The sequence below is a fragment of the Sorex araneus genome, chromosome 6, assembly GCF_027595985.1.
Source record: "Sorex araneus isolate mSorAra2 chromosome 6, mSorAra2.pri, whole genome shotgun sequence".
Lineage (NCBI taxonomy): Eukaryota > Metazoa > Chordata > Mammalia > Eulipotyphla > Soricidae > Sorex > Sorex araneus.
In genome coordinates this window covers 29,195,235-29,219,411 of record NC_073307.1, presented here as the reverse complement: position 1 = coordinate 29,219,411, position 24,177 = coordinate 29,195,235, and the positions used below count along the sequence as shown (strand labels likewise).

At 43.0% G+C, this 24,177-nt stretch overlaps 1 protein-coding gene across 7 annotated transcripts in view; it reads left to right on the top strand.

The window, feature by feature from the left end:
* Positions 1-9,572: 9,572 nt before the first annotated feature.
* The window catches only part of CDC42SE2 (CDC42 small effector 2), an 89,043-nt gene continuing 74,438 nt past the window's right edge, over positions 9,573-24,177 (top strand). For 4 of the 7 annotated variants that reach the window (XM_055142893.1, XM_055142896.1, XM_055142894.1 and 1 more), the window contains exon 1: positions 10,173-10,329. The gene's annotated coding sequence lies outside the window, so the exon portion shown is untranslated. Of the gene's footprint in view, positions 9,691-10,168; positions 10,330-24,177 lie in introns of those variants that run through there. The other 3 variants (XM_055142897.1, XM_055142898.1, XM_055142899.1) reach the window with 2 other exon arrangements.

Sequence of the window (24,177 nt, the reverse complement as noted above, 5' to 3'; positions counted from 1 at the left end):
TTCCCTCTGAGCCACCTTTTCAAACTAATGCAGACCTCAGTGATCCCCTCAGTGACAAAGGTGCTTGCCTTGCACTCGGCCAACGTGGGTTAGATCTCCGGCATTCCATATGATGATCCCTTGAGCACTGCCAGAATCCCAGAGTGCACAGCCAGGACTAAACCCTAAGCACTACCAGGTGTGGTCCCCAAACAAAGAAACAAAACAAAAGGCTGCTGTGTCTAATTATTCAGATGTTGCCGGGTGACGTTTCAGTTATTCAGATGTTGCCGGGTGACGTTTCATTACAGACAAAGACCATGTTTTAGACAAAGGTTTTTCCCACAGCACTTGGTATGCTACCTGGCAAACAGCGGACATTCAGTGGATATTTGAGGTTTGATGAGCACCAACGGTCAATTCTGGATGAAAATACGAGGCAATGTTTGAGTTAGGTTCCCCTTTCACCTTTGGATGTCTTAGTCATAGAAATGGACAACTATTCTCCTCTGGGTTACACATTTTTTTCTCCTTTCTCAATGTGTTCCATATGTCTCCTTATTTTTCTGTTTCTCCAAACCACATCTATAAGCTCTGTGTCTCATTATCTTATTGACTAATTTTTTTTCTTTCATATCTATATTTTTTTATTTTTCTTGAGGTATTGTGATTCATAAGACTGTTAATGATATTTTCTTGCACATATCATCCCATCACCACACCCACCTCCAGAGTGTCTGCTTCCTCCTGCGATGTCCCCAGCACCCCTCCAAGAAAGACCCTTACCTGCTTACCAGGTCAGTTCAGTTTGTAGACCATCTTGGTGACTAATTTGCTAAGATATTTGGTAGTTGCCACTAGGCTTTGTACTGACTGTGCCTTGTAAAATTTCTTTTTTTACATGGAGGTAGACTATAATACTTAATATTACAATAGATGCTTAATAAGTATTTTAAGTTAAATGTTATCTAAGTAGATGTGTTCACATTATATTGTCTTAGTGTGTCCTTGTTATTTCCTCAGGGGGAAAAAAGGGCAAAATCCCTATAGTAAAGTTTGATCAAGATTTACTAAATTTGGGGCTGGAGTGATGGCACAGCTCGTAGGGCGTTTGCCTTGCACGCGACCGACCCGGGTTCGGTTCTCAGCATTCCATATGGTCCCCTGAGCACTGCCAGGAGTGATTCCTGAGTGTAGAGCCAGGAATAACCCCTGTGCATCGCTGGGTGTGACCCAAAAAGCAAAAAAAAAAATAAAATGATTTACTAAATTTAGGGATTGGAGAGGGTAGTACAGCAGGTAGGATTCTAGCTATGCAAGCTGCCAACCTGGGTTTAATACATGGCAATCCATAGGGTCCCCCAACTATCACCAGGAGTAATCCTTGAATGCAGGGCCAGGAATAAACCCTGAGCACTACTCAATGTGGCTCCAAAACAAAACAACAACGAGCAGATATTACTGCTTGTTAACAATCTTAGAAAAGCTATAATTTTCATCCAAAATCATCAAAATGAAATATTGCTCCTGCTTTTCCTCCTTTTTTGTTAGCCTATTCAATTTTGATGTTCCTTTCTTTTCTTTTCCTTTTTTTTTTGAGGGGTGGGTGGTAATGTGGTGGTTTACTCCTGGCTCAGTGCTCAGGGATCACTCCTGGTGGTGTTTGGGGGATCATATGTGGAGCTGGGGATCTAACCTGGCTCTGCTGTGTGCAAGAGAAGCACCTTACATATTGTACTGTCTTTCCTGTCTAGAGATGTTCCTTTCAGGGTATAATTTTAGACCTTCTGTGCCCTCAAGCATTTTACACATACTTCTAATAAGAACAATCCAAATAATGTATCATCCAACCCTGGACACAAATAAGAACGAAGTGGGGGGCACACAAATAGAAATTAAGGATAACAAATGCCTCTGACAAACTAGGAGTCTCATCACACATCACTGAAAGCAGTTATTGATTAACTATAGTCTCTAATATTCAACTGTGATCTATGTTTTTCTTTGCTTCCTCTGTTGCCTAGTTCTGTGCCTGGCACGTGATGATGATAGGAGAAATGTTAGTTTCCTTTTTAAAATATTCATTTAATTGAATATTATACAATCTTGGTAAAGAACTCAAACTACCCCATTTGGGGCCTATTATCAGTAATTTTCTGAGTATTACAAATATAGGGCAATGAGTTTAATTATATGCTTGTGCAATGATAATAGCTAGCATTTACCAGCACTTAGCATGTGCCAGGCCCAGGGCTAAGAACTTTGCTTCAGTTCTGTGATTTCTCACAACGGTCCTCAGAGGTCGATACTACTATGGGACTTAGTAAATGAGAAGAAAAGGCAGACGTGGAAAGTTCAAGGAACTTTGCTCAAAAGTTATCAACCTAATTACGCAGCAGTTTTAACTCCAAACCCTAGCTCTATATTCCATCTCCCCTATATGTCAGAAACACATAAATGGAATTAGGGTTTGGAAATATTAATTGCACTTCCAGGGTGAATAAAGATAGCCACATTTGTGTGTGTGTGTGTGTGTGTGTGTGTGTGTGTGGCTAGGAACTGGACCCAGGGCTTCTGGCATGGAAGGCACATGCTCTATTATTGAACTATATAGATGGCTCAGTTTAAAAAAAAAATTCGGTTTTGGTGGTGAGTTTTGGGTCACACCAAGCAGGACTCAGAGTTACTCCTGGCTCTGTGCTCAGGAGCCATTCCTGGCAATGTTCAGGGGATCCTGTGCAGTGCCAGAGATTGAACTGCATACAACTGCATACATATGAGTTGGCTGCATACAAGACAAGTGCCTTAATCTCTGTACTATTTCTCTAGCCCTCTTAGAATATTTTAAGAGACATATTTATTTAAATATAAGTTTGTGTCAGGGTAGTAAGGCAGCTATGTGAGCTCATGAGTAGTTATAGAAATTGATTTCAGGGGTTCAACTTTTTCCACTTATGGCCCCTTTTCTCCCAAAAAGTGCACCAAGGGCAAGAACTGCAAAAACACCTCAGATTCATTGTTGATTAAAAAAATATATTGTGGAGCAGGATACCTACACACATATAGATGAATATGATTAAACTCCTGAAATTTCACAAAGGTGTTCATCAATGATCATTTAAAATAAAAAAAATAAACTCTTTCCTTACAGATATATAAATTTTAAAACATAATAGTTCCTGAGTGCAGAGCCAGGAGTAACCCCTGTGCATTGCCAGGTGTGACCCAAAAAGCCAGAAAAAAAAACATAATAGTGTAAATAATTCTATGATCATACATTTTTTTTAAATTTATATGAACTAGGCTGGGGTAGAGAGATAGTAGAGTGGGTAGGGCACTTTCCTTGTGCCCAGGTTCTGTCCCTAGCACATGATGGTCCCCTGCACCCTCCCAAGAGTGATCCCTGAGTGCCGAGTCAGGAGGAAGCCCTGAGCACCACTGAGTGTGACCCAAAAACAAACAGCTCTCAAACAAACAGCAAACAAGCAGATTTCAAGGCTACAAATTTCCTAAACTGCTGCCTCTCTATGAAGCTGTATATCATTCTCTCAAAACCTAATGAAAATCTAGGTGGATAATGTATTCTTAGTGATGTCTTCATTACATTGAACTTTTATTATATTCCTCCATTTTCTTCGGACTTGTGGAGTTTCATTTGATAGCTATGCTGTGAAATTATGGGATTTCCTTTGTGTGTGAGTTACTTTTTTTTTTTTTTAAATTGTTTTTCGAATCACACCTGGCTCTGCGCAGGGGTTACTCCTGGCTCTACACTCAGGAATCACTCCTGCCGATGCTCAGGGGACCATGTGGGATGCTGGGAATCGAACCCAGGTTGGCTGTGTGCAAAGCAGACACCCTACCCACTGTGCTATAGCTGCAGCAACCTCCCTTTTTTTTTTAAAAAAATCTTGCTGCTTTCAATATTCTTTTTCTTTTCTTGGGGGCAGGCGGGGGTGGGAAATGAGGACACACTGGCAGTTGTCCAGAATTACTCCTGGTTGGGCTCAGGGATCAAACCCAGTTCATCCACGTGAAAGGCAAGCACTCTACCCCCTCTGCCCTCTGCTTTCTCTCTTTTCGGCTATTGACATTCTTTTTCCTTTTTTTGCTTTTTGGGTCACACCTGGCAATGCTCAAGAGTTACTCCTGGCTCTTGCACTCAAGAACTACTCCTGGCAGTGCTCAGGGGACCATGTGGGATGCTGGCAATTGAACCCGAGTCGGCCATGTGCAAGGCAAACGCCCTACCCGCTGTGCTATCGCTCCAATCCCAACATTCTTATTATGTCGGAAGTGACAGAAATGAAGAGTATGGCAGGTGATAGGAAAAGTTCAGTAAAAATCCTCAGCAATAACAGCAGCTAAGGGAAAAAAAATCAGTGAGCTCTAAGATGACATGCAGGAGGCATTGAGAAAACAGCAAAAGAAGGGGGAAAGTCTGAAAAGAAATGAACATACCAGGGAACTATGAAATGAGTTCAAGAGGAAAATTATGAGAATCACCAGAGTCCCTGAAGAACAGGAGGCCAAATTCCATGAAGAAACACTAGTTAAAGAAATCAGAAGAATTTCCCAGTGTTGAGTTCAGCACCAAGAGCCAAGATGCTCAAAAAATCCCAGCAAAAATAGAAGTAGCTGGGACCCAACCGGGAGGTAAGGAATCTGCTTCCTGCTCTCAGAAGGCCCTGGGATTAACCAGGAGTTAATCTCACCTGAAAGGGTGGAGGAGCAAGCAGAGGGTCTAAGATGTGGAGGTGGGCCTGCTGAGATCTACATTGATCACTGTATCACTGTCACTGTCATCTCCGTTGCTCGAGCGGGCACCAGTAACGTCTCCATTGTGAGACTTATTGCTGGTTTTGGCACATCGAATACGCCATGGGTAGCATGCCAGACTCTGCCGTGTCGGTGAGATACTCTCGGTAGCTTGCTGGGCTCTCCGAGAGGGGCGGAGGAATCGAACCTGGGTCGGTCGCATGCAAGGCAAATGCCCGACCCGCTGTGCTATCGCTCCAGCCCCTACATTGATGATTTTTGGATTAATTTTTGCTTGTTGCATGTTCAGAAACCTTTTGTTGTTGTCAATATTTTTTGTGATATAGGTTCACAACTCACAGTTTAAGAATGTAGGTTCTGGAGCAAGGATTTGAGGCCTTGAGCCCTTTTGTGATATAGATGTGAAGTATTTATATATCTCTAAGCCACGGGATCCAACAGCACCATTAACATCGGACCCAACCATTAAACTTAAAAATGTAATAGTCAAGGGCCGCAGCAATAGTACAGTGGGTAGGTTGTTTGCTTGCATACTACTGACCCAGGCTTAATCTTTGGAACCACATATCACGTATCACATATAAGTGATCCTTGAGCATTGCCAGGTATGACCCCCAAGAACAACAATAACAACAAATGTAACAGTCAAAATGTCAGATTGAGGAGTGGGCTGGAATCTGGGATAAACATGGGAAGGCTGGAGGCAGGGGGTGGTGGGAGTGAAGGTAGAACCTTACATGCCTAAAAATACATGGTAAACAACTATGTAAATCATGGGGTCTAAAATTTTTTTAAGTTAAAAGAAAAGAATCTAGGGTTTAGATCAACATGTTGCTTGCATTTTGCTTTTTTTGTTGGGGGTGGAGGGCACACCCAGTGATGCTCAGGGATTTTCCTGGCAGTGATTGGGGGTTCATATATTAAACCTGGGTCAGCCTCATGCAAGGCAAGTGCCCTACCTACATACTATCACTCCAATCCACCTTGCTGTTTCTTTGTATTCATGTTTTTCTGAGTTCTGTTGAGATGATTTTCTTTGTCTGGACTAGTAAATTATTGTCTTGTTTTGGGGACTCACCTTTTGGTACTCAGGAGCTGCTCCCCTGCTGAAACCCGGAGCTAGATGCATTTGCTCACACCAGCCTTTTAAGCTTTCTCCTTGGCCTCCCTACTAGTAAGTTTTGTACAATAACAGCTGCATTAACTTAGATATTTTTTTCAGTGTACTAATGTAATGGACTGGAGCGATAGCACAGTGAGTAGGGCGTTTGCCTTGCATGTGGCTGACCCAGGCTTGATTCCTACATCCCTCTCAGAGAGCCCGGCAAGCTACCGAGAGTCTCCCACCCTCGTGGCAGAGCCTGGCAAGCTACCCTTTCACTGTTGTATTTTTTGTGATATAGGTTCACAACATATGCCAAAACAGTAACAAGTCTCACAATGGAAATGTTATTGGTGCCCGCTCGAGCAAATTGATGGACAACAGAGGACAGTGAAGTAAATAATTATCTGTTTTCTGCATTTCTCCTTGATTTGATAGGGTTTATCTTATAACCTTCCACCTGTGCCCCCTTTTTATCTTTTTTTAAAACTGTGCCTGACATGGGAGACAAGTGCAGTGCTGCTAAGCGACCACCAACCCCACCAGGTACCAATTTCAAGGCGAGAAATTGTAATTACAAATTATATACATATTTTATTTTATTGAATCACTGTGAGATAGTTACAAGCTTTCATGTTTGGGTTACAATCTCACAATGATCAAACATCCATCCCTCCTCCAGTGCACATTCCCCACCACCAATATCCCGGGTATACCACCCTTTCCCACCCTCCCCCTGCCTCCATGGCAGACAGTATTCCCCACACTCCCTCTCTACTTTTGGGCATTATGACTTGTAACACAGACACTGAGAGGTCATCATGTTTGGTCCATTATTACTTTCGGCATGCATCTCCCATCCCAACTGGTTCCTCCAGCCATCATTTTCTTAGTGATCCCTTCTCTATTCCATCTGCCTTCTTTCCTCCGCTCATGAAGCAGTCTTCCAGCTAGGGGGCAATCCCCCCTGGCCCTTGTATCTACTGTCCTTGGGTGTCAGCCTCATGTGATGTTAATTTATACTCCACAAATGAGCGCAGTCCCTCTATGTCTGTCCCTCTCTTTCTGACTCATTTCACTTAGCATGATACTCTCCATGTCTATCCATTTATAAGCAAATTTCATGACTTCATCTCTCCTAACAGCTGCATAGTATTCCATTGTGTAGATGTACCAAAGTTTCTTTAACCAGTCATCTGTTTTAGGGTACTTGGGTTGTTTCCATATTTTGGCTATTGTGAATAATGCTGCAATGAATATATAGAAAAACCATATTTTTATATTAATGAAATGCATTGCTAATGATTTTAAAAATAAAATCAGTCTATTTTATTTTATGAAAAGATTTCAAATTGCAAAATATAATTTAATGTTTTGATTTTTTGGGGGGCCATACTGAAAACAGAAGTATTCCAGGCTTACTTCTGTTCCTACACTCAGGGATTGTTTCTTGGCAGTGTTCAGGGGACCATATGAAGTGTTGGATAGCAAACCAAGGTTAACTGTGTGCAAGGGGAAATAAGTAAATCCTTGTACTATCTCTCCCTTCTAAATGAAGGGATAATTTACGACTAAACTATTTTAAATGATAATGCAAAGATATATTGCTGTAAATGTAATATTGAGAAATAATTACACACATTCATAAAATCAACATCTTTCCATTGAATGGAATTTTCTCCTTAACTTCTTTCCTACTGATAAGACAGGTGATGAATAACTGAAACTAGATATCAAAGTATTTGGTCACATTTTGTTATAAATAAAATCTAAAAAGAAAATCTGGAAATGTATACGTAATGAATAAAAAATAGGTATATAGCATGATGAGTATTTGTAATTCAGAGGAAGGAATGCAAGCACATACATTAAGTTCAGGAAATTTCTGCTTTTTTGACCTAGGAAATTTTAGAATTAAGATGCCTTTGATTTTCACACCAGAATCTTCCTCAAATGTATCAGATTATGCCTATTCAGTGAAGTAGGATACCAACATATCATTGATCCAAAATACTGCATTTAATGTCAAATTATCACCGTACTAGAAAATAAAAACGCTTAAGGCCAGAGAAATTGCTCAAAGGACTGGAGTGTATGTACAGGACATGGGGTTCAACTCTTTTTAAATTTTTCTTCAATGAAGGAAAATACTTAAATTTATTTGAGATAAATAAATTTATCTCAGAAGAGACAGAAATACAATTAAACTCCCGGTCTCCGGGCTGAGAACTCGGGGGCCTTCTTAGAGTAGGGGGCAGGCAGCCTCACCCCCTCTCTTCAACTCCTGGCACAGCACTATCTCCCTGAGCTTTAAGGGATATAGCCCTGGTGGTCCCAGCAATATCCGGGAAGCTCCTCTCCCCCTCCCCCCAAAATGCTTGACAGGAAGAAGTTCAAATTTAACTGATGAAAATTAGAAAAAAGAAGAAGTTTAAAATAAAGACACATCAAAATAAAGATACCATCATTTTTGTTTTTTGTCGCCTTATACTTTTTTATTATCTCACAGGGATTAAAAATCCTCTACTCTCCCCCCATTTACTCTAGACTCGGGAGAGATTAGCGGAACAAAACAGACAAAAAGCCCATCTTTAATGAGAAAGACAGACTCTAAATATAAACATACAAAATAATTGTAAAGATTGGTACAAGCTTCAAGTGTCAAGTGCCTTAAGAGGAAAAGAAAAAAAATAACCACTTAGGAAGAATTTAGACTTGGAGTAGGGTGGTTACAATTTTAAATAACATGTCAAACTAAGCATTGTGAAGGTGACATTTGAGCAAGGCCTTAGAAGTAGTGAAAGTGGGATGGGAGAGCTACTTTAACAGATTGGTGTGGGTGTTTTTGGGGGTGAGCCACACCCTGGTGCTCAGGGCTTACTCCTGGCTCTGTGCTCACTGATAACAGAATCAAAGATCACTCCCGGGGAGTTTGGGATGCAACAGGATAGGGTGAGGGGAGACCATAGGTGGTGCTGGGACTGAACCCAGGCTGCTCACATGCAAGGCAAGCCCCTGCCCGCTGTATATCTTGGGCCCCCAGGTGTGGGTGCTTTCTAAGCACCCCAGGGTCCACCCAATAGCACTGGGACCCGGTGCACTGCGCTGGAAGTAGTAGTAAGCATTGCGGGTATGGTCCAAAAAACAAAAATCAATGAAGGTGGACACAGGGCTTTTAGAGTGTTCCTGACAAAGGGAATGACAGTCAGAGGGACTTGCAGCAGCTGTCATGCATAAATCGGTAAAGCAACGAAGAATGATTGGAAAAGGAGTCAGCAGTAAAGAGAAAAGGCGAATCCAAAGGCTTCTGAGGTCATTGTACAAACCTCAGCTTGCACATAGAGTGAAACGGGGAGCAACTTTTTTTTTTTTTTAAAATCAGCAGATATAAGCTGATTTTTTTTTTTAAATCAGCAGATACAAGAATTTCCTTATAGTTGGAGATTCTTGTTTCTCCAGTAGAACACATCACTGTGGGGAGAGGAGCCATGTAGCAGGTCTGCAGAAAGTCAGGCCAGAGAAGATGGAAGAAACGTGGACAGATACTTATTTATCCTATTTATTTAAAAGGTACAACCAACAGGCTTCCTTGACAGATTGAGGTGGAGTAAGGAGAGGAGCCAACTAACTGGCAGAGCAGGGAGCAAGGACCGAGGCACCGTGCTGAGTTGCTTTTTTGAGCTGGGGTGAAACTCTCAGCGCAGGGAAAATAGAAAACAAGCATTGCGTTCGTGCAAATCGAGATGGGGAAGAATTCTACGACTCTATTCAAAGCGGTGCAGGCTCGAAAACTTCTGGTAGGCGTTATGGTGGAATGACATGGCTGCTAGGTAGGGGCACTCCCGTTTCGGAGACCTGGGCGGGGGGCGGGGGGATACAGAAAAGACACTAAAGGCGGCGCAGGACCAAGCGGGAGGACGCGATCGCACACTGCCAACGCCAGGTGGATGGCCTCAGCCGGCCTCCGATGGACGCAAGGACTCCTGGACGTTGACAAAGCAGAGTCTTTGCAGCGTCGCTCAACCGACGCCGACGGCTCGGAGGCGACCCTCGCGCGCCCGCGGCCCCGCTTCCAGCGCAGGCGCCGCCCGCTCCGCGCCGTCGGGGGCGGGGGGCGGGAGGTGGGGGAGAGGCGCGCGAGTCGCCGGCCGCCCCCCGCGGGCCCGGGGAGGGGGCTCGCCCGCTCGCCCGCTCGCCCGCCGCCGCCGGGTCGCCATCTTCCGGCGCGGCCGGTTCCGCCCCCGGCCCTCGGCGCGCGCGCCGCCCCGTCGCCCCGCCCGCGCGCGAGCCCGGCCGGGGAGGGCGGGGCCAGGAAGCGGCGAGCGCGCCGGGGAGCGCAGCTGCGGGCGTGGGGCCGGCAGGAGCCGCGGAGCCGGCGCGGGGAGCGGCAGCAGCAGGAGCGGCGGCGGCCGGAGCCGGAGCCGGAGCCGGAGCCGGAGCGGGCGCGGGCGGCCGAGACAAAGGCGACGGTGAGTGGCGCGCCTGCAGCGCGGGGGACCCTCCGCCGCGACCCTCCGCCGCGGCGAGGGCTCCGGGGCGAGCGCGGCCCGGCCCTGGCGGCGCGGCGCGCTGCGGGGAGTGGGCTGAGCCTGGGGCTCCGGCCCCCAGGTCTGGGGGAGGTCTCCCGGCGGGCCCCCCTGCCCGGGCTTGCCTCCCCCTCCATGCACGGCCTCGGCGAAACGGTTTGAAACTCGGGACGGACGCGCGGCTGAGGGAGCCCACCGCCCGCCTGCTGTAAAATGGGAAAGGAAGACCCTCCACCTCCTCTCCTCGCCCCCCCCCCCAACTTTGCAGGACGGCAAGTGGGGAGCGGCGTGTGTGTGCGTGCGTGCGTGGAGGGCTCGCGAGGGGCGTGCGGCGAGGGTCCGAGGCCTCCAGGTGAGGGTTTCCGAGGGGCGGGGAGCCCCGGACCTGGACTCTGGCCGCTGCAGGCGCCCGGCCGTTCCGTTCCTGCCGCGGGTCCTGCCGCCGTGCCTTTGGGGGGGCCCCGGAGGGAAAGCCCCGACCTCCTCCGGGGCGGGCAGCAGCGGGTCCACTCTTACAGGTTGTTTCACCCCCGCTCCGCCGGGCTCGCGCGGCGGTGATGGCCGGTAACGGGCCTGGTGGTGGGTAGCGGCTCGCCGGTGCCGCAGTCCTAAGCTTTGAAGAGCTGCCTGGATGGACGCACCGACCCTCGGAGCTGCTGTAGGTGCAACTCGGGTGCGGTTTTGCCCGCGGCGGCGATGATTTAAAACGATACCGTGGGAGGAGGGGGGGCCCGTGGGTGATGATGCTGCATTGACCAAACTTCAGCGTTGTGTGCCAAGGGCCTGGGCGTGTAGTAGCTGCTCAATAAACCATTGGACGGTCGGCCCGAATCCCCTGACGGGGGTCCGGGCCAGGGGGCGGTGGTAGTCAGCAAGGCTGATCTCACGTCTGGTCCGATGGCTCCGCTCAGTTTGGAGGGCAACCTCGTTGGCGAGACGCTTGTCATGTTTCTTGTTTACGTGCTATGTGTTACGGGCCAACGTACACATACTGTCGGTGTGTGTGTGTAGGGAGGGGGTGGGGGGGATAAGTTGTTATCGATATGAGCAACGTAGAAAGTGTGTTCGACATGGGCAGTGATTCATTTTAGCAAAGTTGGTGGACGTTTTCTTCCAGAGAAGCCTTGTTTCTTTTTTAGCCTGCTTTCAGAGAAGAACGGAGAAGATAAAGAAGACCTGCGTGAATTGCATTTTATTCGTTTGACCCCCAGCTTTCTATTTATTTCACGGGGGGCTGGGGGGAATGTTAGGTGCCTCTGAGGGACCCCTGTGCTTGAGTTGCTTACCAGAAAGGGAAGAGGGCTAAAGTTAGGGGGTGAAAGAAAGCTGCGATTGTATTCATGGAATTAAATTTCACCAGATATTCATTAAGCCTCAGTTATAAGTGGGACCAGTGCTTGGTGCTGAGTTTCTAGGGGGCGATTAGGACCCAAAATTATTTGAGCGTGAAGTTCTGTACTGACCAGTGCCAGCTTGATGCTGGGAGAGGCCGGTAAGCACCCGGAAGTCCAGCTCCCATCACAGCCGGTTTCGAGGTTAATAAGCAACTTTATGATGCTCAGATTATTGGGTTACATTTTCATATTGCCAGTTTAATAAGCGACATTTTAAAATGAAGGTCGAAGAGGTTTATCTAACCAGGTGTATTTTATTTCGACTTCCATACTGATGATTTTGATAATGTTTCTGTTTTCTGTAAGTGATCTTTGCCATACTTTTTCTTTTCTTTTCTTTTTCTTTTTCTTTTTTCTTTTTGGGTCACACCGGGTGATGCACAGGGGTTACTCCTGGCTCTGCACTCAGGAATTACTCCTGGCGGTGCTCAGGGGACCAAATGGGATACTGGGATTCGAACCTGGGTCGGCTGCCTGCAAGGCAGACGTCCTACCCGCTGTGCTATCACTCCAGCCCCCCAGCATTTTTCTAGTTAAAAAAATATCTGCAAGAGGAACAGTGGGCTCTTTTTTTTTCTATAAGAAGTGTTTTTAAATAAGGCATCGTTTTTTTTTCCAAATTAAGATTGGACTGCCTATTTTTAATTGTATTTACATAAAGTGAAAACAGTGGTTTGCTTTATTTGGTATCTTGATTGTTATAAAATAATGTCATTCAATAACTTTTGAATTTAGATGAACCCTTTTGTCTTACTGGTAGACTCATAACACCATACACATTATTAGATATGTGTAAGAATTTTCAGATTGTAGGCCTACTGGTTATTTGCTTTTTATGGTTATTCCTAGAAATAGGAAAGTAATTCCTCAGATTTTAGCAATAGAAAGTTTCTAATGGATTTTCTTCACATGTCAGCGTTTTGTGAGAGGAGTTAATTGGCAACTACTCCTAACAGTCTTGTGTCAGGGAGAAGCCTAAAGGACAGTAGTGATAATAAAGAACAATGCAGGCAAGCTGTGATATCTTGAATAAGAAATGCTTGGCATATTTTATTTGGATAAGAACTTCAGAGTTCTTGACAATCAATACTGAGATGTTAAAAGAAATTTTTCAAGTAGTAAAACCCACAACACTTTAATTTACATAAAATGCACTGTAATTACTGGAAATGTTTTTAAAGCATTTTCCCTCTTCTGGAATAATGTTTGGAGGCTAAATGCCAAGATTATCTCATTTTATAATTGTTGTAATATTAAAATACTATTGCTTTTTAAATTCTGGTATATGTATTTGTTGGTATTGTTCATGTTTTTGGTGTGTGTGAGACATCCTTTAGAATAATTTATAAAGCATTTCCTTTGTCAGATGTAATTACTAAGGCAATTAAGAATGATGCTGATAAGGCATGTAGCAGCTGTGTCCATTTTTGCCTGTATAGAAGATTGAGAGATTATTAGCATGTGTGGAAAACATTTCTAGTGGGTGGGATATAGCTGAGAAGGCAGAACTGCATGCCTTACATTCAGAGGCCCTGAGCTCAACCCCTGGCCCCACATGTCTATCGTGGTCACTGTCTTCCTGATCCCACTCCCTCTCCCCACAATTAGGTGTGTCCCTGGTGATCCCTGAGCTGTTCCACGTGGACTCCATAGCTGCCCTTGGGCCCCTGAGCCCTGCTTAGGAGACCCCTAGAAAAAGTTAAAAAATTTTCCCCAGAATTCTTTTTTTTTTTTCTTTTTTGAGTCACACCTGGCGATGCTCAGGGGTTACTCCTGGCTCATGCACTCAGGAATTACTCCTGGCGGTGTTCGGGGGACCATATGGGATGCTGGGAATCGCCCTACCCACTATGCTACCGCTCCAGCCCCTTCCCCAGAATTCTTTATGACTAACTTTTACATTTCCCTTTTTTTTTGGGGGGGGGGTGGGGCACACCTAGTAGTGTTTAGGGCTCACTTCTGGTTCTGTGCTCAGGGATCACTCCTGACTGGCTCCGGTGACCATTTGGGATGCTGGGGATTGAACCTAGGCTGCATGCAAGGCAAGTGCCTTAACTGCTATACTATCTTCCTGGTTCCTCATATTAATTTTTTTCTGTGTATGTGTGTTGTTGGGAATCTAGCCCAAGGCTAGTCCAAGTTCTGGGTTAGATTCCCAGCAAGTTTAGTACTGTACCACTGAGCTATGTCTCCAACCTCCTGATATATTTCTTCTCAGTTTTGACCATGGACCTATTTAGCTCTGCTTTAGGGTGAGGCTGGGATAGTTTGTTAAGGCTTAATGAGATCAATTTCATTTTTAGAGATTGGAGGGAGGCGCATAGGTTCCTGGGTCAGTGCTTGAGAATCATTTCCGGTGGTGCTCAGAGGACCATGTAGTGCTGGGGATTGAACCTGGGTCTTGTGTGTGCAAATTATGTGTTCTAGCCAGTTAAGCTTTCTCTTTAGCCCCAAGAGTTTTCCCCCTATAACTTAAATGAATATATTTTAAAAATATTTTACATTTTTCCCTAATCTCTGTGCTCATGAATTATTTTATCATTTTATTGAATGTTGAATGTTAGTACTATTTTAGATCTGTCTCAGAGTGGGATATTATGGGATTTTTAATTCTTATTTGAAAAGAACTTAGTGAAATGTGTTTATCCTTAAATAGTACAGGTGAGAGCATTCTAAAATTTTTTAAATCCTACCTGGAAAAACCAGGTTGTAATTCTTGGAATTTAGCCTATTAATAATTAACTTTATGCATCCTTCTACTAAGGTTCAAAGCCTAAGTATATTTGAACATTTTTATAATACTAGCAAATAATGGAGGGAGGAGGGTTTAGCTAAACCTGTTCCAATCCAAAAAGGATTTCTTGACTGAAAACTAAAAGACTTGGTAATAAATTATCTTTGTTTTAAACTGTAAAATGCCTCTAGGTGTACTTTAATCAAATTTTAGTATATAGTAGATGATCATAAAGCAAATCACCCTCTTCCCTATTAAAATACTAGATAACTAACTCTACATTCAATTTAAGTATCTTTGATTACCACATGATGAGTTCTGATATATTTTGTGTGGTTTACCCACTTGGAAATTTATGTTTATATGTCCTAATTTTTGTACGCATGTGTGTGTGTAGGGGTGCACTTCTGACAGAGGTAGGCCTGGTGCAGGCGGGCAGCAGTGAGGCCGTCTTCAGGGTGGTGCTCTAGGGCACAGGGATTAGCTTCAGGATTTCATACATGCAAGGAATGTGTTCTGCTACTTGAGTTTTCTCTCCGGGTGCTGTCTTTTCATGTAGTAAAGCAAACGTGATTTTTTAAAAAAAAATTTAGTATTGTATGTATTTGTGGAATGGCTGGGTATGTTCAATGGGTGGGACTCATAAGCTTACAGCTGAAAACAACTTTCTACCTTCAAACTTTCCCTAAACTTCACCATAGGTTGTCTTTCCCTGCTTTTCAGAATTTTAGGTAAACTAGTGGGAAATACCTCCTCCTCTGGGAAGCTTTTAAGCATCAGAACGTGCAGTTTTGTTTAATCCATCTTTAGACTCTTTTGCAAGCTTAGAACTGTTTTCAGATGAGAAACCTGCATTGGAGAAGTCTGGGCAGGCTGCTCTTTGCATTGTGTCGATTTCTCTTCCCTATGTTATCCCGATTTATCCCAGAGTTAGCTTAGTGGGGAAAGAGGTTTAGGGGGAAAGGTCTGGTTTTAATGTGGCTTTTACTCAGTGATTTGGCTTTGGTACCCTCTGAGTTGGGCAGATTGTTTAAAGCTGACTCCAGGAGTGCTGGAAATGGTTTTCTTGGGAATTTCATGCCTGGGAACTTTTAGCCACAGTTCCTATAATGTAGTTCTGCTCCTGTTCAATTTCCTTTCAGTTTCCCTCTTGTAAACGCTCACTTGGCACAGGGAGTGGTTTTGCTTTAATGTTCAAGGTAGTGCTATACCTTGTTTCATGCAGATCTGTCTAAACTTACTAAGGGTGGTTCATATAGCACAATTTTTCTGTTCCTTTGTTTTTGTGGGTCTCCCAAGTGGTGCTCAGGAGTCACTTAGCTGAGCTGGCAACTCAGTGCTGGGGCTTCAAGACAGATGTGAGAATGCAGCTGGTGCCTGGTCACCCTAGAACTACACCCAGAGATGCTGGCAGACCATGCAGTGTCCGAGATTGAAGCAGGATGAGCATTTTCCCTGATTCCTCTGCTACCTCCCCACACCCCATATAGTGCAGCTTTGAACCTTTCACCTGGCCCTCAGCACCCTGTCTTTCTGCTGTCAGGAAACCCCACTTGAAGAGTGCCTCTGTGTCTGGGACCTACCTTCATTGTTGCTATCTCCATTGACCCAGTTTTTTCTTCTCCCCTCCATGTCCTCACTGGATTATCCTGCCTTGAATCCATGGTCCACTTTTATAACCTCTTTCTTTTATAGTTAACCTCAGGTCTCTTCCTTTTATTATTGTCTCATGCTACCATGCTCCTCTCCCCTGCACCCATCTAGTCTAGCCTCCGCCTGGCAGGTCAGTATGCATTGAGGAAAATATACCCCTGCTGACCTGGTTTCTTTGGAAATTAATGACTGTTGGTCACAGGAGAGCCCTTTATGCTACCCATATCTTAATAATTCAGTTTATTTCTCTGGTTGAATCCTTCACTTCACACCTCTTCAGATTTGTAACATCTTCTTTCTCCTATTCACTTAAATTTTTTAAAAAACATTTATTTTTATTGAGTCACTGAGAGAGTTACAAAGCTGTTCGTGGCCAGGTTTTAGTCATACAGTGTTCCAATACCCATCCCTCCACCAGTGTGCATTTCCTACCACCGATGTCCTCAGGTTCTCTCCAGCTACTGCCCCACCCCAAGCCTGTCTCTATGCCAGGCACTGTTCTTTCTCTTTGTCCGTCTGTCTCTCTCTGTGTCTCTGTCTCTCCCGCCTTGGGACGTTACGTTTGCAGTACAAGTACAGAGAGGTTATCATGTTTGTTCCTTTACCTGTTTTCAGCACGCAGTTCACACCCAGTGTGATCATTTACAGCTGTCTTTGTCATGGTGGTCCCTTCTCTATCCCAGCTGCCTTCTCCCTTAGCATTAGAGGTAGACTTCCAATGAGGACCACTCCTCCTGGCCCTTGTTTCTACAGTAGTATATATCACTTTTAGTTGATGACCTTGTTTCCTCTATGTTAAAAATAAAGGCAATCCAAAAATTTAGGCATCTGCATACTCTGCATTTCTTATTATGCCATGGATTGCCTCCAGTCATGCTCTTGGTTTCATTCCCTTTTTCTAGTGAGAACATTGCTTCAGTGCTTGTCCCAGAGTTTCCCAGATTTACTTGGCCTGACACCTGCTTTTCAAAAACAAAAACAAAAACAGAAACAAAAAACCCCCCAAACTTCCCCTCCCCAAACCTTCCTTTAAGCAGACGAACAGAAGTGTGCCTCTCCTTCCCCGTGAAATTTTTTCCAGCATCATCCTCTCCTGTCCAGGGGAGCGGTATTGCCAGCTTTGGAAAACATTTGTTTGTCTCCTGCCTGCCAATGAGCTGTGGTCATCAGTTTCCACTAGTTGTTCCTATCAGCATATAGTTATGCTAGAACACCTCCCATCTTTCAAACAACCTTCCCCCGACACTACATCTTCAGCTGCTCCTTTCCAAAAAAAAGTTTATTTGTGGTTCCCAGTACTCCTGCTCTCTCTTGGATTCACTACAATCAGGCTTCCCCCCCCCCCCCCCTTTCATTCTTCGGTAACTGTTCTTGTTGGGATTACCAGTGACCTCATTGGTGACAAATTCCCTCGTCATTTGTTTCTCAATCCCAGTTTCATTGGATGTAGCAGCCACTGAATTTGTCGTGGCTGCTACATTTCTCTTTGAAACATTTCTCCCTTTGCTTCTGGGACACTGCTGCTTATTTTGATTCTTTTGCTGGTTGCAGTTCATTGCTCCAACTCCTAAAAAAAATACGGCAGTATTCCAAAACTCTATGTTTAGATCTCTTCTATATTTATATGTAGTCTCTTATGATCTCATCCTGTCCTCCAGCTAGAATTATCATGTATTTCAAACTAAAAATGTTATCTTTAGTCTGAATCTCTTTGCGAACCTCCAGACTTGTATACCCAACTGTCTTGTCAATATTTCCAATTAGACACTCCAAATTCAACATGTCAAAACTTAACTCATCTCCCTCCTCCCCTCCCCCATCCCAGTGATTGTCTCTAGTCTTCCTTATTTTATTACGTTCTAATCATCTGTTGCCTTTTCTCTGCCCAAAACCGGTCAAGCATGTCTCCTCTTCCTCTCCTTCCACATTCCCACATCTCAATCAAAATAATGTACCAGAAAAACGGTTCCTTGATCTGTTTTAAGAGGGCTGGAGTGATAGTACAGTGGTGGGGCATTTTCCTCTGTGTGGCCGATCCGGGTTCAATCCCCTGCTTCCTATATGATCCGCCGAATACCGCCAGGAATAATTCCTGAGTGCAGAACTAGGAATGATCCCAGAGCATTGCTGAATGTGACCAAAAAAGCTTTTTTTTTTTTTTTTTAAAAAAAGGAGGGCTGGAGGATCTAGCTTAGAAGTAGAGCATTTGGCTCCCATGTGTGAGGGCCCTAGGTTTGATCCCAGACATTGCAAAACCAAACCCAAATGATCTAAAGAACCAGTCTCTCTTAAGAATAATGGAATTTTAATGTGCTGTGTTCAGCTGTTGCCACTCCAGCAAACATCACTTCTACCTTATGTTATTTTAGTAGTCTTTCTTTTTACTTTTGTGTTGTTTTTAAATTTTTGGGCCACACCAAGTGGTGCTCAGGGCTTACTTCTGGCGCTGTGCTCAGGGCGCATTCCTGGTGGGCTTGGGGAACCATCTGCAGTGCCAGAGATTGAACCCAGGTTGGTCGAATGCAAGGCAAGCACCCTGCTTGCTCTGCTGTTCCTCTGGCCCCCGCAGTCTTTTTTTCCCTGATCTCCATGCTGCTTTCTGCTCTTTTCAGATACTAACCCATAAAACAATCAGGTTGTATTTGAAATTTCAAAATCTTTTTGAAATGAAAGTCACATTAACTTGCTTCTATGCTCCCTTCCTTTTTTAATTGTGAATAAAAGCCAGTATTTTAATTGTACCTACATGATTGTCTATTATTTAAAGCCTCCTACCTCTCTTATGACATGTCTACAATAGTTGATTTATTTCCTATTCAGACACTAGATCTTCATGAAGTCTCTTGGTCCTTCCAAGCCCAGTGTTCTTTCTTCATTCCTCTCCTGTGGTGCCGAGGGCAGTGGTGTGCTGGGCATTTGGTTATGGCCTTGTACATGCTAGTCTTGTGCTCTGCTACTTGATCTCTCTCATCAGAAGTCCCAGCCAGCCTTGTTTTAGCATCCTTAAGGAAAGAGTTTTGTTTTACTCACTACAGGATCCCCAGTATCCAAAAATTAGTGGCATATGGAGGTGGGTACTTCCACACATTTGCTAGGTAAATAGCCATTTTAAATTCAATCCTGGTAAACAACTTATATGCAATTATTTTCATTTAAAACCCTACAACTCTCTAAGAAATAAGAACAAATTTAGATACAAGAAAAGAAGATTCAAATGCATTCTTGTGTATGGAAAATGAAAATAGGCAGAAGTTCCTGAGGGATGGAAGAGATAGGATAACAGGGAGATGTAAGGCCAGTGAACTAGGGGAAAACCTGATTTGGAAGTAGGGTAATAGCACCTAAAAAATAATTCCCTATTTTTGGCATGCCCCATATTTCTTTATAGGCTATGTCTCTTGAATTCTGAGTGTTGGTGATTAACATGGTGATTGTTGGTGATAATTGTAACTTGGACTATATTATTCCATTTTTATTTGGGATTTGATCTCAAATGAGATTGGGAGCCAAAACTTAATTGCTTTTCTATTACTGAACTGCTTTTATTATAGAAAAGCTTTTAATTTTACTAAATGAACATAGTTTATCTGACTTAGCGTGCCTTATTATTATTGATGGAGACTCAAGAAGACGTCTCACAGTTTTAGGGAGGAAAATTCAGTGCATAAAAATGTATTAGAATGTCTCGTTCTTTCAACACTGCACTGTTGACTCCCTATCAAAAAAGGAGATGTATTTAAGTATACTATATTTCTATGGTAAGCTAGTAACTAGCTGCGTTAACATATACTACTCTATTGAGAAATAATGTGTATGTAAATGTGCTCAGAAGTGAAAGATACTTAAATATATTTAGATACAGTTTTAAGATAGCAATTAACAGGTATTAGGTGGGAAATGAATATAATAAAAATTGATAGGTGCACTTTGAGGTTTTTATTCTGAGAAATTACCATTTTATCTACCCTCCCCCTGTCCCACCCCAGACTAAAGGTATCATTTCCTATTGACTGATTCGTTGATTCATAGCTGTTAGGAGTGTTGACATATGTTTGTATATAAATCTGCAGTTTTTATAATATTCAAATAGAATTTAAACTTGGATGTGCTTGATACTTTATTTTAAAATGTTTATCTTTTTAAGTAATATCTGTAATCAGATTTGTTTTATCATAAGATTAAAATCTGACTTAAAAACCTTTTTTTTAGACTCATTTTCACCTTGGAGAATTTTGCCTGTATCTCAGCCTGAGATGTGTACTCTTAATATTCCTCTCTGGAGAAGCTCGTGTTCTCTTATATATGTTCTCTCTGCTATTTATTTCTCTCCACCATTTATTTCACTAAATAAATTTCTCTTAAAAACAGAAAACAAAATATTTGGGGAGCCTTCACATGCATTGCTCAGGGAACCCTGTTAACTGGGTCTGAAAACAGTGTTTATATTAGTTATGATTATTACAATTTTTTTGTTTGCTTTGGACCACATCTGGCTGTGTTCTGGACTTCTGACTTCTGGTAGTGCTCGGGATATAACAGAGGGTGGCAGAATGCAGAGCAAGTGCCTTAATGCCACTATTACAGTCTTTAAAAGTTTCATACCATTAAAATTTTTTTTTTCTTTTTGGGTCACACCTGGCCATGCATAGGGGTTACTCCTGGCTTTGCACTCAGGAATTACTTCTGGCGGTGTTCAGGGGACCATATGGGATGCTGGGAATCGAACCTGGGTCGGCCGAGTGCAAGGGTCGAGTGCTGGGAATCGAACCTGGGTCGGTTGAGTACCCTATCTGCTGTACTGTCGCTTTAGCCCCATAAAGTAATTTTGAATGACACACTGGCAAGTGTTTGTTTACACTTTCGGATTAATTTGTTTTGTACATTAAATGTTGTCTTTATTAGACTTTGATATTGACCTTTACCCCTACATTTACACACCAGATTCTACCAGGAATTATTCCTTCGAGCAGACACAAGAATAAGCCCTAAGCACAGCCATGTGACCTCAAAACAAGCATATTGCTTAACTGAATACTTAATTTTTTTCTTTTTTCTTTTTTTATTATTATTTTTTTTTATTTTATCACCATGTGGAAAGTTACAAAGTTCTCAGGTTTATGTCTCAGTTATACCGTATTCAAACACCATCCCTTCACCAGTGCCCATATTCCACCACGAAAATCCCCAGTATACCCCCCTGAATACTTAATTTTTAAATGTTATCCCAAAGCATGCAAAAAATATGGTTCTGAGGTTGTTGGTTTCCTACTCAGTGCTACTAACCCATTGAAAAATGATCCTTTTCTGGGGGCAAGAAAGAGTTTAGTACTTACTCCAGTGTGGGTCACTTGAACCAGGCCATTTCTTTTCTTTTTTAAAATTTTTTAATTAAAAATTTTTAAATTGAATCACAGTAAAATATAGTTAAAAAGCTTTCATGATTGAGTTTCAGTCATACAACGATTGAACACCCATCCCTCCACCAGTATACTTTCTCCACCACCGGTGTCCCCAGTATCCCTCCCACCATCCCCACCCACCCCAACCCTGCCTCTGTGGCAGACAATTTCTTTCTTACTCTCTCCTTTTGGACCAGACCATTTCTTACTTTAAACCTCTCCCTAGGTCCTGTGTAGCAACATAACGTTATTTCCTTTTTATTAAAAACACACTGTGACAAAGTTCATTACACAATTGTTTTAAGAATTTAGTGTTCCAACACCACCAGTGTGACCTCCTCTCCACCAATATCCCCTTCTTCATTATATCATATCCATATCCTTCTCAGTCCCAACCTGCCACCTTTGGCACGTAATAAAATTTACTTTATATTGCTTGAAGCTGGAGTGATAGCACAGCGGGTAGGGCGTTTGCCTTGCACGTGGCCGACCTGAGTTTGATTCCCAGCATCCCATGTGGTCCCCCAAGCACCACCAGGAGTAATTCCTGAGTGCATGAGCCAGGAGTTACCCCTGTGCATTGCTGAGAGTGAACCAAAAACAAAACAAAACAAAATTTGCTTTATATTGCTTATTCCAACAAAACGTTAACTGGCAAATAGAATGATCAGAAAAAGAAATCTGTAAGGGCCAATTAGATATTACTATATGATTTTGAGTATAAATATATTCAAAATTTTGAATATATAAATAAGAAAATTAAAACCATTTAATACAATATAAGGAAATGCCTATTCTCATTTACATATATATTTTCAACTCGAATCATTTTGTACTTGGATCTGGTTATGGTAATAATCATGTCTCACCTGTCATTGATAACATTTTTAAAGCAATTCTGTGTTAATGTATTTTGGAGTTTACATGGAATAGCTAAGGCCTACATATGTAAATTTTCCCCTTACACTTTATATGAACATTATGGTTTATAAAGTTTTTCATTTTCTCTCTATTAATTCAAATTGTTTTGTGCATAAACAGTAAAAAATAACTTGTCTTTACTGTAGAGATCCATGTGTTTTCATGGAAGGGTAGGTAAATATGAAAAAAGATAAGATCTTAGTACACATAATGTTTTGTGTCACTTCAGCAAATATTGTCATCATAAATGCATCACTTTTATTGCCTTAATATGGAAGAATCTTATTGGAAAGTGAAAGTTTTGTTTGACAGGACAAAGCAGTAAAGAAAGTTGTGAACAGTGCTGGAAGTGATAGCATAGTGGGTAGGGCGTTTGCCTTGCGTGCAGCCACAGACCGGGTTTGATTGCCAGCATCCCATATGGTCCCCTGAGCACCGCCAAGAGTAATTTCTGAGGGCAGAGCTAGGAGTAACCCCTGTGGATTGCTGGGAAGGAAGGAAGGAAGGAAGGAAGGAAGGAAGGAAGGAAGGAAGGAAGGAAGGAAGGAAGGAAGGAAGGAAGGAAGGAAGGAAGGAAGGAAGGAAGGAAGGAAGGAAGGAAGGAAGGAAGGAAGGAAGGAAGGAAATAAGGAAGGAAGGAGTGTGAGCAGAAATAGTGGTATATGTGGACAATAGAATGTTACAAAAGAGAGAAAGAGAGAGAGAAAGAGAGAAAGAAAGAGAAAGTTAGTTGTGAGCAGAAAAAGTGATATATGTGGACAATAGAATGTGTAGTCACCTGGAGACAAGAATTGCTTCAGTGGTGTTTCTCTTAGGAGCCTTGCAAATGTTCTCTACCGTAATTGTATTATATAGTTAAGGAAAACAGTACTTGGTTCTATGTATAGTGGCATTAATAGGGCAAAACGGGTATAGATAAGTTGATATTTTTTTCATTGGCCCCAAGTTTTATAAACATTTTAGAAGATGTATTTTTTTGTTCTTTGTTTTTCTGGAGGCCACACCCAGTAGTGCTCAGGGGTTACTCTTGGTTCTGCACTTGGGAATCTTTCCTAGCAGGCTTGGGTGACCATATGATATGCTGGGGTTTGAACCCAGGTGGGCCACATGCAAGGCACCCTACCCACTGTACTATCAGGTGGCCCCAGAAAGTTTGTATTTTTTTTTTCGGTTTTTGGGTCACTTCCGGCGATGCACAGGGCTTACTCCTGGCTCATGCACTCAAGAATCACTCCTGGTGGTGCTCGGAGAACCATATGGGATGCTGGGAATCGAACCCGGGTCGGCCACGTGCAAGGCAAACACCCTACCCGCTGTACTATTGTTCCAGCCCCAGAAAGTTTGTATTTTATTGAAGTTTTCATCTATCCAGATTATAATGATTTTTGTCATGTGTAGGAAGGAGGGAAAACAATTTTAAATTTTTTTAAATAACAATTTTAATTTTTTTAATAAAAAAATTTTTTAATTGGATCACTATGAGGTAGAGATACAGAGTTGTTCATGATTGAGTTTCAGTCATACAATGCTCCAGCACCCATCCCTTAACCAGTGTATGTCTCCTGCCACCAGTGCCCCCAGGTTCCCTCCCCACAACTCCTCCCCCAGCCTGCCTCTCTGGCAGGCATTTTTGTTTTCTATTTTTCTTTTTTCCTTTTAGGCACTATGGTTTGCAATGCTGCTACTGAAA